We start from the raw sequence: 15471 nt of genomic DNA, 5'->3' as shown, positions 1-15471 counted from the left end.
AATGTTTTTATTCATATTTCATTCATATTTTTTGAATAGAAATTAGCAATATATATGTTGTTATAGATTTTATTTCTATCGAATACGGCCATTTTTATATAGCATTCGTATACGTTTGTTTTCCAATTTATACTTGTTTCGCCACTAATAATAACAAGTTTTTATTGATGTCAAAAAGAATCATATTCTTTATAAACACAATATTTATTTTTCATATATTTTCTTTATATATGCACATTTCATTCTAAAATATCATTTTTGTTCGACATACATAATATATTGTATCCACACATGTACAATTTTTGTTTAACCAATATAAGATATTGAGTTAATCATTTGTATTTTGACGATAAATTTAAAATTTATCTATATATATCCATATAAGTCTCTGGTAATATATAAAATAGAACCGAGTGTATATATATAATTATTACTACTATATTTATTTCTTAAATAATATATACTTATATATTATTTATATATATACTCTTTATTATATATTATATAATTTCTTAAATAACTCTCTTAATAGCTATTTTTTATTATCAACAATATAAGTTGATATTAATATTGAAAATGTATTCATAATTACATTTTTATATTTCTTTGGTAGACTTTTATGTACTATTATTATTTAATAATACACATATAATATAAATCATGTTAGCCTACCTCCTAAAATTAACGATAAAATTCGGAAACAATTTGTTATTCTATGTACAATAGAAACTTGGCCTTTGTTTCAACGTTATTATCTTTGGGCTTAAAATATTAACCGCGGAGCCAAGTCTCGTATTCAAATAAATGAATAAAGAAACAAATTTGACGGATAATATCTTCTCTACTGACATATGTCAATAGCAGACGGCCGGCCCATTGACCATCCTATAGTAGTTTTTGGACACGCTGTCTCCCATTCGGGTATATTCAATTTACTTTGCCACTCACCCATATAGTGTTCTCTTATATAATAAGACAACGCACTTTTATATTCATTATATGGATATATTGCCTTCCTCATATTTGCCACACCACCTATAGTAGTTTTTGGACACGCTGTCTCCCATTCGGGTATATTCAATTTACTTTGCCACTCACCCATATAGTGTTCTCTTATATAATAAGAAAACGCACTTTTATTTTCATTATATGGATATATTGCCTTCCTCATATTTGCCACACCACCTATAGTAGTTTTTGGACACGCTGTCTCCCATTCGGGTATATTCAATTTACTTTGCCACTCACCCATATAGTGTTCTCTTATATAATAAGAAAACGCACTTTTATTTTCATTATATGGATATATTGCCTTCCTCATATTTGCCACACCACCTATAGTAGTTTTTGGACACGCTGTCTCCCATTCGGGTATATTCAATTCTCTTTGCCACTCACCCTTATAGTATTCTCTTATTTAATAAGAATACTAAAATACTTCTCATATTATAGATGTAATCTATTAACTTCTCAATATCCATACGGTTTATGTATGGTATTGACAAAATCCTATGCATTTGCATAAGATTTATTTTGCCACAATTTATAGTACTAGTGCCGCCCTCACTAGGTATAAATATCTCATTTCGCTAGTAGTGTATGGGCAAATTCTACTAGCTATTCTCATAAATATGTCACTTATATGCCATATCTATACAATTCATGCACTTTTATATGTATATTTGCTATATTATACATTATTATGCCTTATAGGTATTATACCTATAAGCCACATCCATACGATTGCTTAATATAAATATATGTATAATTTTTTATACATATTTTTTTTTTATTTATGTATGGTTTTTTATTCATATCCATATACTGTATTCACTTTTATATGGATATGATTGGCGTTTTCTATAGTATTGACAAAATCATAAGTTTGACCAATACGAGGAGAGGTCCGCCAACGACCACCTCCCTATAGGTGTTTTTGGACACGCTGTCTCCCATTCGACTGCTTACTATACTAGGGGCTACCCGCTCCGTATGATATTCTCTCATATAACAAGAGAATGCAAGAAATATTCGTATTTTATGAATATAATCCATTTATTTTTCAATATCCATACGTTTTACTTAGTTTTTTGTACGGTATTGACAAAATCCTATGCATTTGCATAAGATTTATTTTGCCACAATTTATAGTACTAGTGCCGCCCTCACTAGGTATAAATATCTCATTTCGCTAGTAGTGTATGGGCAAATTCTACTAGCTATTCTCATAAATATGTCACTTATATGCCTTATCTATACAATTCATGCACTTTTATATGTATATTTGCTATATTATACATTATTATGCCTTATAGGTATTATACCTATAAGCCACATCCATACGATTGCTTAATATAAATATATGTATAATTTTTTATACATATTTTTTTTTATTTATGTATGGTTTTTTATTCATATCCATATACTGTATTCACTTTTATATGGATATGATTGGCGTTTTATATAGTATTGACAAAATTATAAGTTTGACAAACACTTTTTTAAGTCTTTTAGTTAAAATTGTCATTTTTAATTGACTATCTAAACACTAGATATATTTGCACATGGAGCAAAGAGTATAAAAATTGGTCGCGTCACTAATAATATCGCGATACATTTTTACTACCATCAAAATACCACATACGTTTATATGTCCTCTTTATTTAATTTGGTTTCTAAACCTCAGGAATAGTTTTAATTATATGTGCGCTCTAAGTTGAATGAATTTCTTGAATCTCTTTACTTGAATTTCTAAGACTTAAAAATATTTATAAATAGATGTCCTATTGCATAATATTTTTTTATCGCTTCACTTATAAAATAACGATCCTGCCTTTCTACCTTTGAATAAACATTCATATAAACATGGAGAAAAAAACGTTCGCGTCACTAACAGTATGTGACGATAAAATTTTGCTAACATTAAAAGGAACATATTTTTATATGTCAACTCTTAGTTGAATTGGTCTATTGCTTAAGATTCTAGACCTTAGGAATATTTTTATATTATATGTTTGCCAATCTTCGCGTCACTAAAAAGATGACGATTCATATTGTTATTATTAGATGGTCGAGTTGTACTTATATTGATATGTTAATCAAATTGGTCTCTTACTTGAAAATCTAGACCTTAGGAATATTTTTATATTATATGTTTGCCAATCTTCGCGTCACTAATAAGATGACGATTCATATTGTTATTATTAGATGGTCGAGTTGTACTTATATTGATATGTTAATCAAATTGGTCTCTTACTTGAAAATCTAGACCTTAGGAATATTTGTATATTATATGTTTGCCAATCTTCGCGTCAGTAATAAGATGACGATTCATATTGTTATTATTAGATGGTCGAGTTGTACTTATATTGATATGTTAATCAAATTGGTCTCTTACTTGAAAATCTAGACCTTAGGAATATTTTTATATTATATGTTTGCCAATCTTCGCGTCACTAATAAGATGACGATTCATATTATTATTAGATGGTCGAGTTGTACTTATATTGATATGTTAATCAAATTGGTCTCTTACTTGAAAATCTAGACCTTAGGAATATTTTTATATTATATGTTTGCCAATCTTCGCGTCACTAATAAGATGACGATTCATATTGTTATTATTAGATGGTCGAGTTGTACTTATATTGATATGTTAATCAAATTGGTCTCTTACTTGAAAATCTAGACCTTAGGAATATTTTTATATTATATGTTTGCCAATCTTCGCGTCACTAATAAGATGACGATTCATATTGTTATTATTAGATGGTCGAGTTGTACTTATATTGATATGTTAATCAAATTGGTCTCTTACTTGAAAATCTAGACCTTAGGAATATTTTTATATTATATGTTTGCCAATCTTCGCGTCACTAATAAGATGACGATTCATATTATTATTAGATGGTCGAGTTGTACTTATATTGATATGTTAATCAAATTGGTCTCTTACTTGAAAATCTAGACCTTAGGAATATTTTTATATTATATGTTTGCCAATCTTCGCGTCACTAATAAGATGACGATTCATATTGTTATTATTAGATGGTCGAGTTGTACTTATATTGATATGTTAATCAAATTGGTCTCTTACTTGAAAATCTAGACCTTAGGAATATTTTTATATTATATGTTTGCCAATCTTCGCGTCACTAATAAGATGACGATTCATATTGTTATTATTAGATGGTCGAGTTGTACTTATATTGATATGTTAATCAAATTGGTCTCTTACTTGAAAATCTAGACCTTAGGAATATTTTTATATTATATGTTTGCCAATCTTCGCGTCACTAATAAGATGACGATTCATATTGTTATTATTAGATGGTCGAGTTGTACTTATATTGATATGTTAATCAAATTGGTCTCTTACTTGAAAATCTAGACCTTAGGAATATTTTTATATTATATGTTTGCCAATCTTCGCGTCACTAATAAGATGACGATTCATATTATTATTAGATGGTCGAGTTGTACTTATATTGATATGTTAATCAAATTGGTCTCTTACTTGAAAATCTAGACCTTAGGAATATTTTTATATTATATGTTTGCCAATCTTCGCGTCACTAATAAGATGACGATTCATATTGTTATTATTAGATGGTCGAGTTGTACTTATATTGATATGTTAATCAAATTGGTCTCTTACTTGAAAATCTAGACCTTAGGAATATTTTTATATTATATGTTTGCCAATCTTCGCGTCACTAATAAGATGACGATTCATATTGTTATTATTAGATGGTCGAGTTGTACTTATATTGATATGTTAATCAAATTGGTCTCTTACTTGAAAATCTAGACCTTAGGAATATTTTTATATTATATGTTTGCCAATCTTCGCGTCACTAATAAGATGACGATTCATATTGTTATTATTAGATGGTCGAGTTGTACTTATATTGATATGTTAATCAAATTGGTCTCTTACTTGAAAATCTAGACCTTAGGAATATTTTTATATTATATGTTTGCCAATCTTCGCGTCACTAATAAGATGACGATTCATATTATTATTAGATGGTCGAGTTGTACTTATATTGATATGTTAATCAAATTGGTCTCTTACTTGAAAATCTAGACCTTAGGAATATTTTTATATTATATGTTTGCCAATCTTCGCGTCACTAATAAGATGACGATTCATATTGTTATTATTAGATGGTCGAGTTGTACTTATATTGATATGTTAATCAAATTGGTCTCTTACTTGAAAATCTAGACCTTAGGAATATTTTTATATTATATGTTTGCCAATCTTCGCGTCACTAATAAGATGACGATTCATATTGTTATTATTAGATGGTCGAGTTGTACTTATATTGATATGTTAATCAAATTGGTCTCTTACTTGAAAATCTAGACCTTAGGAATATTTTTATATTATATGTTTGCCAATCTTCGCGTCACTAATAAGATGACGATTCATATTGTTATTATTAGATGGTCGAGTTGTACTTATATTGATATGTTAATCAAATTGGTCTCTTACTTGAAAATCTAGACCTTAGGAATGTAATATATAAAGGATTAAAAATTCGCCACAAAGCCAAGCAAACAATCAATGCATACAAATAGATTGTTGGTTGAACTTTATATAAGAAGTTCAACACAACAAATAAATTATGCAATTTTATTATCGAATCATCAAGCAAAGGATAAGCTTCAGTGGATCGCAGTATGGCAGCTGCTCAACCACTTACAACACCTTGCCTGTTACAAAAGTCGTTTACAATTGATTCTAGGCTTTGTCATTGTATTAAATAATGCTTTTATATGTAACTAGCGCGGCATCAGGTGATCAAAGATCCTCCCAATTTACTATGTTACAAATTACATTGGCATCACATCCATTGTCGTTTAAAAAGTAAATTATAAACTTTAAATGGTTTAGAAGCCATACAATGCAAATTGCCCCTTATTTATCATTGCAGTCCAGCACGGATACGACCTTAGAGGCGTTCAGGCATAATCCAACGGACGTAGCGTCATACCACTGTTCGCTCGAACAAGTATTGTGCCATTGGTCCGTACCTGCGGTTCCTCTCGTACTACGCAGGAATGCTGTCGCAACAACGTTTTGTCATTAGTAGGGTAAAACTAACCTGTCTCACGACGGTCTAAACCCAGCTCACGTTCCCTTGCATGGGTGAACAATCCAACGCTTGGTGAATTTTGCTTCACAATGATAGGAAGAGCCGACATCGAAGGATCAAAAAGCGACGTCGCTATGAACGCTTGGCCGCCACAAGCCAGTTATCCCTATGGTAACTTTTCTGACACCTCTTGTTAAAAACTCTTTAAACCAAAAGGATCGATAGGCCGAGCTTTTGCTGTCCCTGTGTGTACTGAACACCGAGATCAAGTCAGCATTTGCCCTTTTGCTCTATGTGTGGTTTCTGTCCGCACTGAGCTGGCCTTGGGACACCTCCGTTATTATTTGAGAGATGTACCGCCCCAGTCAAACTCCCTACCTGGCAATGTCCTTGAATTGGATCATACCTGAGTAATTGGAGTTATACCAAATTTTCAAATCAAAAATACATAAATGCACCGTTTTATTAAAGAATTTGTTTGCGATTATATAACAAACTCGTGATACTTTGATCAAGAAGCTTGCATCAAAACCCAATACCATAAGATATAATAAATATATCCGTATAATGGCTAGGAAATGATACACGTTCCATTTAATCAAGTAAGTAAGGAAACAATAAGAGTAGTGGTATTTCATTGGCGATACCAAACCGAGGTCTAATATCTCCCACTTATTCTACACCTCTTATGTCTCCTTACACTGCCAGATTAGAGTCAAGCTCAAAAGGGTCTTCTTTCCCCGCTAATTATTCCAAGCCCGTTCCCTTGGCTGTGGTTTCGCTAGATAGTAGATAGGGACAGTGGGAATCGGATCCCTCCGAACTTATTTAACGTGGCGTGTTCCACACTAAAGGGATTACAACCACGGCACTCACATATGCCCACTTTGGAGCATATAGTGCAGCGGGTCTAGGTTAAGCGCCAGACCAACGCCCCGGACTAGAAGCTATAGCTATGTACATAGCAACCACCCCAGTAGCAATTTAAGTACTTGCTTGTCGGGCAAGCACTTCCCCTTGCGTTGGGGCGAGATCTATCTAAAATCTCTACTGTTCTTTGGGTCGCAGCACCCGAGTTGTATAAACGCAACATCCACGTCGAGCCCGGGGACTCTACCCGCGATATAGGTGTCAACCACAGCCACCACGAAACTCCCACAAGGGGGCCGACCTCAATGAGCAGCCTTGGATAACTGCTCAACCCGTGGTACCGAAAATTACAGGCTCGGTGGGCCTCACCCCTTCAGCTCCGACAAGCTCGGATGGGGCAACCATGTCATATTAGTCGCCTCCTACGACAAGCAATGACAGACTGTGGCAGTATTCTTCGCTGCTACCACACGGCAGGGATGAGGACTAAGAGTCCCTCCTCCGGTTGAACGCCTCCTCGGCAAACGCTGTAAGCCTTCTGGTCTTCTCCTGATCCGCTAGTATGCCATCGAATCCAATCCATCTTTCGCCAACTTGCTGCACACCAAGTCCATCGAGGTCTCGCAAATCTTCATAGTTCGGGCAGTCGCATAGAACATGTTGCCAGTCCTCATATGGGTCGCCACATGAGCATGCGGCAGTGCCCGACGCTCTGACACCAAACAGAAATGCGTTTAGCGATCCATGTCCTGTAAGCAAGAATCCGGTACGCATCGTGAATCCAAAGTTAGGATCGCGATAGGCAAATTCGACATCCGGGATGAACTTGTAGGTCACCCGGCCGGATGACTCTACGCTATCCCATCTGTCTTGCCACGCGTGCAGTATGCACTGCTCAGTACGCACCTTCATCTGCCCTCGGCTAAGACTTGTGAGGTCCTCGCCATAACACAGATCGTACTCCTCCAACGGGTATCCACGCTTAAGCTTGTATTTGGCTGCCACTTGCTTGGCGACCAAATCAAGCGGGGGAGCGCCAGCAAGAACCTGCAGTGCCACAGTAGACACTGTTCGGCAAACCGGGAGGCTACCAAGCAGGATGAGCCTCTGGCAAGAAAGAAGTCGCTTCCTGGCCACTACTTCCTGCGTCGTATCGACATACCATATCGGGGCACCAAATAGCACACAGGGTACCATGAGTCCGGCATAGATGGTCCGCTTGGCTCGAGGACTGAATCCCCAGTCTGCTCGAAGCACACGCGCCAATGCTCCAACGACTCCGGTCATTCGCTGCTTGAGCGAGGTGAAGTGCTTGGAGAATTTCAAGCATTCTTCGACCGTGATGCCAAGATACCGGCAGCTGCTTACATACGGCAAGCTTGCTCCAGCAAGCTTGACCGCTGGGGGCCGACTAAGCACACCCGAAGGATTACGTGCCAAAGGTGGGCGGGCGTTCTCCTTAAGCAGCATTATCACCGTCTTGCTGGTGGAGACGGCAACGCCGACTTCCATCCCCCACGCTTCTACGATGGACATTAGCTGCGCTCCTTTTGTCTCTAGCACGCTTCGGGATTCTCCCTCGACGAGAAGCAGCAGGTCATCCGCGTACGCGCTCAAGGCGCAGTACGACTCAAGGCGTCGGAGCAGAACGTCCATCAGCAAGTCCCATATAAATGGGCCGCTGATTGATCCCTGCGGACAGCCTCTAGTTACGGGAACATTAACTGCCTCGTAACTGCTTCGGATCACTGCGCTTCTGCCTGAGAAAAAGCTCTGCCACAAGCCCATCTCTCGGCATCCCAGTTCGGCTAATCGGCGCAATGCAGCACTCCATTCCACGTTGTCAAAGGCTCCCTTGAAGTCCACGAAAATTCCGAGCACGTATTTCGCCGGGCTGGCATGAACACTGCTCTTAACGTGCATCCAAGCGTCCTCCACACAACGTCCTTGGCGAAATCCGAATTGCCATCTACAGCCTTCCGGAAGAACTTCCCTCACACGATCCACCATAATGGCCTCGAGCACCTTGCCAAAAACCGGCAGCAGGCAAATTCCGCGATATGACGACGGTTCGCACTTGTCCTTGTCGGGTCCCTTGAGCAGTGCCACTACACGTGGGCATTTCCACTCTGCGGGGAAGTACCCCGACCGGACGCAGTTTGAATACAGCACCGTCAGATGCTGAGGTATGGCACGCCACACAGCCTTGCAAATCGTCCCGTTGATACCGTCCATGCCAGGCGAGCGCTTGCTCTTCAACCTGGCGACACAAGCATCAACTTCCGAGACATTCAAGGGCGGTGGGATTTCCTCCACGGGGGCAATCGGTGCGTCAGACTCCGCAGCTGGGAAAAAGTTGCGGAGGAGCACTCGCGCACAGTCACTCCAATTGGTGACCAGCTCGCCATTCACGCGGAGGCACCCAATCTCCGTCCGTCTCTTGCGACCTCGGCACATCTTGTAGACGCGCCCCCAGGGATCGTGCGAGTTTTCTCCCACGATGCGTCTCCAGCTGTTCTCCTTGGTCCTCACGATAAGCTTCCTGTAGTCGGCTGTGGCAAGCCTCAGCTCCACTACAGTCAGCTCGGCCACGTCATCATGCTGATGGCGTCTGGCATCCTGAAGACGGCGCCTGAGTCTCCTGACTTGGCGGCGCTTTGCGCAAAGGTCAGCGGTCCACCAACTTACCCTCGTTCTCGGCTGTCCGGGCGTTCTCCTTCCCAACGCAAGGTCGCACACATCGTGCACCATCCTGCGGAGTCTAGACACTTGTTGGTCCAGCGGCAATCCTTGGAAGTCTTCCGGAATCTCGGCTGCCCTATTCACCAATTCCTGTTCGAACAGACGCCAACGTGCATTGGAGAAGTTCCAGGACGGTACCGGAGATAATCTCCCAACGGCATTCGCGGTCGAGGTGCTGGCCACAACGGAAATTACGTTGTGGTCACTCAATTCCCACTCGTCCACTCTCCACTCATATGTGGCTAGCATATGTCCTGCTGAGTTGGCGAATGTCACGTCGATATCGCTGTGCGATCTTATGTTATCGAACGTGTAGCTTTGACTAGGTTGGTTCAAGACCACCGCTCCCTTCGTCAGCATCCACTCGGACAGCAGCTCACCCCGGGAGTAGTTAGTTAGTCCCTCCGGTCGAGGAGGGAGTTTACTAAACCACATAGGGGACGCTGCGTTCGCGTCAAGTCCGAAGATTGCTGGAGTACTGCTGGCCAGCAGCAGGACAGAATCCAAGTACCTTAGGTACGACTGGAGGTTGTAGCTGTATTCATCCGGTTGCGGGTTCGGTCTACCATTTGGTCTGCTATCGAACTGGCAGTATGCGGCGCAAAGGAAGATTGAGCCAAAACTTCCTTTAATGCACACACACACGCCGTAGTTGTTGGTGAGCGGCTCCACTGGCATGCAGATGACATCCTGGTGGCTGACAAAGATGGCTGCCTTCCCTCGCCGATCGACGAAGCTTCGCACTCCATCCGGCAACACGTCTATCCTCTCGTCACCTGCGTAAGGCTCCTGAACCAGTGCGAACAGACTCTTGCTTTCAAGCAACCGGACTCCGAGCTCGATGGTCGCCGCTCGTCCTCGACCACAGTTTGCTTGGATGAACCTAAACATTAATGTCTAGAGTTCACCCTCGCAAGCACTGCCGCATATACGGGACATCCCGGGGACAGCATGTGGTGTCCCGACGGGTAGCCCTTAAACCGGCAGTTCCGGCAGTCCACCGGCTTCTGGCACTCGCGTGCACTGTGGCCAGTTTGTCCGCACTGTCGGCAGACATTCTCCTTATACCGGCAGTCCTTCACCTTGTGGTCGAAACCCACGCACCTGTGGCATGCGTAAGTGCGCACCAACGCCCGGCAGTTGTACGCAAACCAGCCAATGTACGCCTTGCCGCCGTCAAGCACGTCGAGGGCCGTGGTGCTGACTTCCAGCGTCACATTTACAGTGGCGCCATCCGCCTGCGACCACGATTTCTCTAGCCGCACCTGCCATTTGAAGGCCTCCAGGTCCATTCGGTCTGCGAAGTTGTTTTTAAACAACTCGCTCATAAAATCAGCCGGTGGCGTCGCAGTATCAACATTGCTGACCAGAACTTTTGGAGTCTGGGCTGGGCTTTGCTTCACCTCCAAGCCAGCTTCTGCAAACTTCCTATTTGCCACAACCTTCCTTATTTCCCCGGACGACGGGGTGCGGATAATGGCACCGCCACGCGCCAGTCCTCTGACTTCGTGTAGACGGACTCCTAGTGAAGGAGCAATCTCCTTCCGCACCTTTTCAGCCAGCTGCTGCCCCGAAATATTCGGGTCTGAGCTGTGAACCACAGCCGACCAGGTCTCGCGCGGCTTCCTCGGCATCGGGACCGGCACGGCAGGGGGCATGACAGAGGACACCGGCAGGCTGGGGTACGCAGTGGCATACACCGAGGGCATATGGGCGGCTCCATGTTGGATAGTCGGCGGTGGCGGCGGTGGCGGCGGTGGCGGCGTTGGCAGCGGCGTCCTCTTCATTTGCTTCCACCGGTCCTCCAAAATCGCATTGCGCACCGTGAGCGCCGAGATCAGGGCCTCGTACTTTGCGGCGACTCTGAGTAACTCCCTCGTTGAGCTTCGTCCCAGGCAGGTGGTGACGTCCAGCACGATCTCCGACCTAATTTTCGCGATCTCCGCGGAAATTCGGCCGAGGCCACCTCTCACGATCTCCATTGCCTCGAGCTCCTCTACGCATTCTCCTTCTCCGGTGGCAGCGGCGCCAGCAGCGGCGCCAGCTGCGACGCCGACGCAGGCATCGGCAGAGGAGGCAGCGGGGACAGTGCCAGCAGCGGGGACGATGGCAGCAACGGGAGCCGGCGGCGGCGGCATCTCCAGCGATGACAGCGTCTTCTCCACAAGTTGCTTCGGTCCACCACTGCCTCCGTCGATGGCCACATACTTGGCCTGTGAGGCATCCCTCGCAGCTGCACCTCTGCCACGCTTTCCCTTCGACCGACCCTGCCTATCACGGCTAACACTGCCGCTACGACTGCTCGCAGACTCACTGCCCGAGCATCCACCTGCCGTCTCCATCGGAGATGGAGCCATTTTCCTCCTACCACCAAACTTACTCGAGCAAGTACACTTACCCGATACGCAAGTTTAGCCGGTACACACACCCGCTAGAACAGCTGACTGCGAGAGAGAAAGCTCGCTCTCGCCGCTTTTGCTCTCACGAAAGTTCTCGCGGCTGCACTCACCCACGCGCACGTGTGGAAATTTTCCAAAAAGGAAAACGGCGATTTCCACTCTTACCGCTCACTTTTCAAAATTGTTTTTACACAGGCGTCTTCCTTGCACTAAGCTGCGAATTTTAGTCCAATTTCGAGCTCTGTACACCCAGAAATAACTTTGAAATGACCGTTTGATTAAGACCACGAGAAAACACACGTCCGTCGTTAATCCATTCATGCGCGTCACTAATTAGATGACGAGGCATTTGGCTACCTTAAGAGAGTCATAGTTACTCCCGCCGTTGACCCGCGCTTACTTGAATTTCTTCACTTTGACATTCAGAGCACTGGGCAGAAATCACATTGTGTCAACACCCGCTAGGGCCATCACAATGCTTTGTTTTAATTAGACAGTCGGATTCCCCAAGTCCGTGCCAGTTCTGAATTGATTGTTAATTGATAATCGTTATAATTAATAAGAACTAATTGGTTTAACCCAATTAGTATTCTTAAAAATTTTAGCAAGAAAGTTCCACAATTGGCTACGTAACTAAACTATCCGGGGAACAAGTAACTAACATAAATGCTAGAAACTCTATTTACTCAGAACGAGCACATAAACCATGTTATTGTTTCCCAATCAAGCCCGACTATCTCAATCTTCAGAGCCAATCCTTATCCCGAAGTTACGGATCTAATTTGCCGACTTCCCTTACCTACATTATTCTATCGACTAGAGACTCTTCACCTTGGAGACCAGCTGCGGATATTGGTACGGCCTGTTGAGAAGTTTGCGTGTCCCCACCATAAATTTTCAAGGTCCGAAGAGAAAATATCGACACAACAGTATATGTCATGCTCTTCTAGCCCATCTACCATATCTCTCTGCGAAAGACTTCCATGGTAGTACGGCTATAAAACAGAAAAGAAAACTCTTCCGATATCTCTCGACGGCTTCTTTATGGTCGTTCCTGTTGCCAGGATGAGCACGAGGCCCATATTTAATAACAAACGGATACTCAACAGGTTACGGAATTGGAACCGTATTCCCTTTCGTTCAAAATTATTCAAGTATATTAATTTAGCTAGATTTTATATAATATATATATTTGTTTGGCATTTGTATTTTACTTGAAAATTTTCGGCTTTCGCCTTGAACTTAGGACCGACTAACTCGTGATCAACCACTGTTCACACGAAACCCTTCTCCACTTCAGTCCTCCAAGGTCTCATTCGATTATTTGCTACTACCACCAAGATCTGTACCAATGGCAGCTCCATGCAGGCTTACGCCAAACACTTCTACGCATACCATTGTACCTTCCTACTCACTAAAGTTTCAAAATTTATATTACAAGTAATATAAATCATCTACTTTAGCGGTAATGTATAGGTATACAACTTAAGCGCCATCCATTTTAAGGGCTAGTTGCTTCGGCAGGTGAGTTGTTACACACTCCTTAGCGGATTTCGACTTCCATGATCACCGTCCTGCTGTTTTAAGCAACCAACGCCTTTCATGGTATCTGCATGAGTTGTTAATTTGGGCACCGTAACATTACGTTTGGTTCATCCCACAGCGCCAGTTCTGCTTACCAAAAGTGGCCCACTGGGCACATTATATCATAACCTTGAACTTCATATCAAGAAAGTTAAGGTTCTTACCCATTTAAAGTTTGAGAATAGGTTAAGATCGTTTCGACCCTAAGGCCTCTAATCATTCGCTTTACCAGATAAGATTATTTTATATAATATTAAAATGCACCAGCTATCCTGAGGGAAACTTCGGAAGGAACCAGCTACTAGATGGTTCGATTGGTCTTTCGCCCCTATACTCAATTCTGACAATCGATTTGCACGTCAGAACTGTTTCGGTCTTCCATCAGGGTTTCCCCTGACTTCAACCTGATCAAGTATAGTTCACCATCTTTCGGGTCACAGCATATATGCTCAAGGTACGTTCCAGTTAGAGGCATAAATAATATAAATATCATTATACATAACTATATAGAACGCCCCGGGATTGTGTTAATTAGCTATAAATAGTTAAAAAACTAATCCCATTATTAGTCAAGTTAATTACGCTATTAGGTTTATATCCCAATAACTTGCACATATGTTAGACTCCTTGGTCCGTGTTTCAAGACGGGTCCCGAAGGTATCCTGAATCTTTCGCATTGTTAATCCTACAAGTGCATATAATAAACACAAAAATCAATGATAATTATGCCATTATATAATTCCGAAAAATTAACGCACTGTATTCATATAAATCTATCAGCACTTTATCAAATTAATAACATTTATTCTGTGTTAAAATGCAAGCAAATTAATTTGAATAAACTATAAGTTATATTTTATGATAAATTTGGTATGCTAATAGATTACAATGTCCTTATATGGAAAAAATGCACACTATTATCATAATATTGTTTAAATATTACAATTCTAATGATGAATTTTCCATAACGGATATTCAGGTTCATCGGGCTTAACCTCTAAGCAGTTTCACGTACTGTTTAACTCTCTATTCAGAGTTCTTTTCAACTTTCCCTCACGGTACTTGTTTACTATCGGTCTCATGGTTATATTTAGTTTTAGATGGAGTTTACCACCCACTTAGTGCTGCACTATCAAGCAACACGACTCTTTGGAAACATCATCTAGTAATCATTAACGTTATACGGGCCTGGCACCCTCTATGGGTAAATGGCCTCATTTAAGAAGGACTTAAATCGTTAATTTCTCATACTAGAATATTGACGCTCCATACACTGCATCTCACATTTGCCATATAGACAAAGTGACTTAGTGCTGAACTGATTTCTTTTCGCTCGCCGCTACTAAGAAAATCCTTGTTAGTTTCTTTTCCTCCCCTAATTAATATGCTTAAATTCAGGGGGTAGTCCCATATGAGTTGAGGTTGTGTATAACTTTTATATGCAATTAATTCTTTATATATAATGATAAAACATTTTATTAAATTCGTTATATTAATAATATCTGTATATAAATGGCATTTGTTTGATTTAACGAATCAACGAAGAACAATAATATTGTCAACGGTTTTCTATTTTCTAATCATTAATAAGAGACAATTCTAGATACATTTTTATGCTAGACATTTCTCAGTATCATTTGATTGAAAAAGAAAATATTTCTCTTCGTTTTTCACATTCAAATTATTTACTAATGTGAGATAATGTTTTTCATATATTTTTTAATATTATGAATAAAATAATTAAATTATTATTATCCAATAATATACCATAT

The 15471-nt window shown here is 40.8% G+C and overlaps 1 pseudogene; it reads right to left on the bottom strand.

The window, feature by feature from the left end:
• Positions 1 to 5647: 5647 nt before the first annotated feature.
• LOC122817945 (large subunit ribosomal RNA) lies at positions 5648 to 15124 on the bottom strand (annotated as a pseudogene).
• Between the last annotated feature and the right edge of the window lie 347 nt (positions 15125 to 15471).

Source organism: Drosophila biarmipes, chromosome X (genome assembly GCF_025231255.1).
Source record: "Drosophila biarmipes strain raj3 chromosome X, RU_DBia_V1.1, whole genome shotgun sequence".
Taxonomy (NCBI): domain Eukaryota; kingdom Metazoa; phylum Arthropoda; class Insecta; order Diptera; family Drosophilidae; genus Drosophila; species Drosophila biarmipes.
The sequence above is the reverse complement of the archived record's forward strand: the minus strand, read 5'-3'. Positions and strand labels throughout refer to the sequence as shown.